Source organism: Sorex fumeus, unplaced genomic scaffold (assembly GCF_029834395.1).
Source record: "Sorex fumeus unplaced genomic scaffold, SorFum_2.1 ptg000032l, whole genome shotgun sequence".
Taxonomy (NCBI): domain Eukaryota; kingdom Metazoa; phylum Chordata; class Mammalia; order Eulipotyphla; family Soricidae; genus Sorex; species Sorex fumeus.
This window is the reverse complement of record NW_026606089.1, coordinates 3,416,013-3,419,011: the sequence shown is the minus strand read 5'-3', so window position 1 is coordinate 3,419,011 and position 2,999 is coordinate 3,416,013. Positions and strand designations below refer to the sequence as shown.

General features: G+C 38.0%; 1 pseudogene; it reads left to right on the top strand.

Annotated features, from left to right (window-relative positions):
- The first annotated feature begins 2,684 nt into the window (after positions 1 to 2,684).
- Positions 2,685 to 2,781, top strand: LOC130025828 (uncharacterized; annotated as a pseudogene).
- The last annotated feature ends 218 nt before the right edge of the window (positions 2,782 to 2,999 follow it).

Sequence of the window (2,999 nt, the reverse complement as noted above, 5' to 3'; positions counted from 1 at the left end):
ATTTGAGGTTATCAGGAAGCATGAAGACATCATCAGACTGTTGATGTACTCACCTGAGGGTACAGGTTGACTTCCTGCAGGCACTGCACCACCAGACTAACAAATATTCATTGAATTAATGAACGAATAATCAACATTTTCAAAATGTGTCTCTTTCTTGCATTTTAGAAGGGTAACTTCTAACAGGAAAATAATCTTCCCGGTATAATCAAGACCTACGATTTATTCTTAATATATTTAATAAAAGCTACACATTTTGGAAATTTATACAAAGAAATTCTTTTAAATTATCTGTCTTCATAATTTACTTGTAAATTACTAAGATATCACTGTTTATTCCACCGTTCTTAGCATAGAAATTTACAGACAGAAAGTGCTAAGTAAAAATTCATTTTGGCACTTCTGTTCAATGTAGTACTGGAAGTACTTGGAAGAGAAAATAGATAAGAAAAAGATATTAAGGGTTTTTCTTGTATGAAAGTTAGAAATAATCTCTCACTATTCACAGAAGATATCATACTATATTCAGAGAATACTAAAATCTCTACGAAAAACTCCCAGAGACAATAGACATTTTTAGTAAAATTGTAGGCTATAAACTCAATACCCAAAAGTCTATGGCTTTTTTATATGCAAGTAATGAGAGAGAAGTAAGTGACATGAAAAAGCAATCCCATTCACAATCGTGCCTCAGAAAATCAAGAACCCTGGAATCAGCTTAACTAAAGAGGTAAAGGACCTATACATCAGGAAATTAAAAAAGACACGAGGAAACGGAAACATATATACTGCTTATGGAATGGGAGAATTAACATTGTCAAAATGGCAATTCTCCAAGAAGCATTGTAAAAATTCAACTTGATCCCTATAAAGATACCCATGACATTCTTCAAAGAAATTGATCAAGCACTCCTGAAATTCACATGGAACAACAAACGCACACGAATAGCTAAAGCAATTCTTGGGGAAAAGACAATGGAGGCATCACCTTCCCCAACCTCAAACTCTACTACAAACGATAATAATGAGAACAGCATGGTACTGGAACAAAGGCAGAGCTGCAGACCAATGGAAAAGGATTGAATATACTAACACACACCCTCAAATATATAATCATCTAATCTTTGATAAGGGAGCAGAAATGTGAAGTGGATCAAGAGAGTCCTCCTTAACAAACGGTGCAGACAAAAATGGACAGCTACATGCAAAAAAAAAAAAAAAAAAAAAAAAAAAAACGGCTCAGACCTCTACCTAACACCATGCACAAAAGTCAGATAAAAATGGGTCAAAGGCCTCAACATCAGACCAGAATCCCTCAGGTTCAATGATGACAAGGTCGGCAAATCCCTCCACGACATTGAAGCTAAAGGTATCTTCAAATATAACACGCCACTTGCCAAGCAACTGGAAACAGAGATAAACAAAGGGGACTATCTTAAATTAAGCAGCTTCGGTACCTCAAAAGAAACAGTGACAAGAAACAAAGACTCCGCTATTCGGGCAAGATACTCGCAGAAGCCTACCAGGTTCTCTGAGAGTGAGAACTGGACAATCAGAGTTGCTGTCTTCTAAATAAGATCCAGTCTCTGGATGTTGGCCATTGATGGCATTACATGGATCCAGGGGCAGTTCGTGGTTGGGATGGGGGATCTGGAAGGAGGGGGCACAGTCTTGATCTGAGCAGCCATGGAGATCTCATGCCCCGGTCCCGCACATTTGGGTTCCTCTTCCAGTTCCTTCATGCATGAGGCTCCTTCAAGCTTGGGAAGGGTGGTCTTTAAGCGTACCTATGGCTGGTTGCAGAGGTCTTCAGCTGCCGGGGCTCTAATCAGGGCGGTGAGGGAAACTCACCCCGGCACCTCCAAGGGGCCTTGGTGAGGAAAGCCAGGTGCGAGGTCAGGACACTGTCGTTTTAGATATATTTGAAATTAATTTTAGATCGAAAAGTACACATCATTCAAAATACTTATGTGCTTAGTAATAATTTACTACACACTTGTTCAATCACCTCAGAGACCCCACTCTGCTCAGAGAACTAGATTTTTAATTACAGGTCTGTTTTGCCCATGTGTCATGACTGAGAATCACTATCAGTAGATATGAAACCCACTACACACAAAGATGCACACAGGTTACTTTGAGTCATCTATGTTGTTAATGTGAGTTGGCCATTAAACTTCACTGAGACCCTTTGTTCTGTCCTTTATAGGAGCCTCATGAGTCTCACCTTCCATTCAAGTTGAACTTGTAATAAGGTGGAATGAAATCATCAATATGATCCTCACCTCATCCTTCAGGAGAAAAATCCTACATACATTCAAGGTGGTGAAAGTGCAGACAACACCATCCACCTTTTCCTGGAGATGTACACAGGACTGAGGTGAGAACAGCAAAAGGCTCTATTTTAATGTTCTTAATGAAGGATTCAGGGAACAACATTAAACAAACTCATATACCATCTACCAAAAGAATTATTTTGTAAAACTGATGCCTAGAGTATGGTAAACGATAATATAATAAAAACCATATTTTTATTTCTGGGACATTAAAGTTCTAAATCTATTTATTCATGCTGCTTTGAAATACATTCCTTGATTAGGAATCATTGTCTGCCATAGGAGTGAGGAAGGACAACACTCAAAGTAATAAGAAGAGAAAAATATGGAAAAATTAACTCCTACTAGGTTTGATAACACATATACAAAAATTGAAATGATACAATGATGAGCATGGTCCTTGCACAGAGATGACATGCAAACTTGTAAAGCATTCCATATTTTTGTTGCAAGAAGAATTAACAGGTATACTTTAAGCTAAGACAATCCCCACAAATTTAAAAATTCTACATAAAGAGAGCACAAATCCCCAAAACAACAATCTCTCTCAATGTCAATGGACTAAATGTGCCAATTCAGATGCACAGAATAGGAAGATGAATTTGAAAACTGAACCCAACATTCTGCTGCCTGCAAGAAACATGTCTGAACAATCAAAGCACC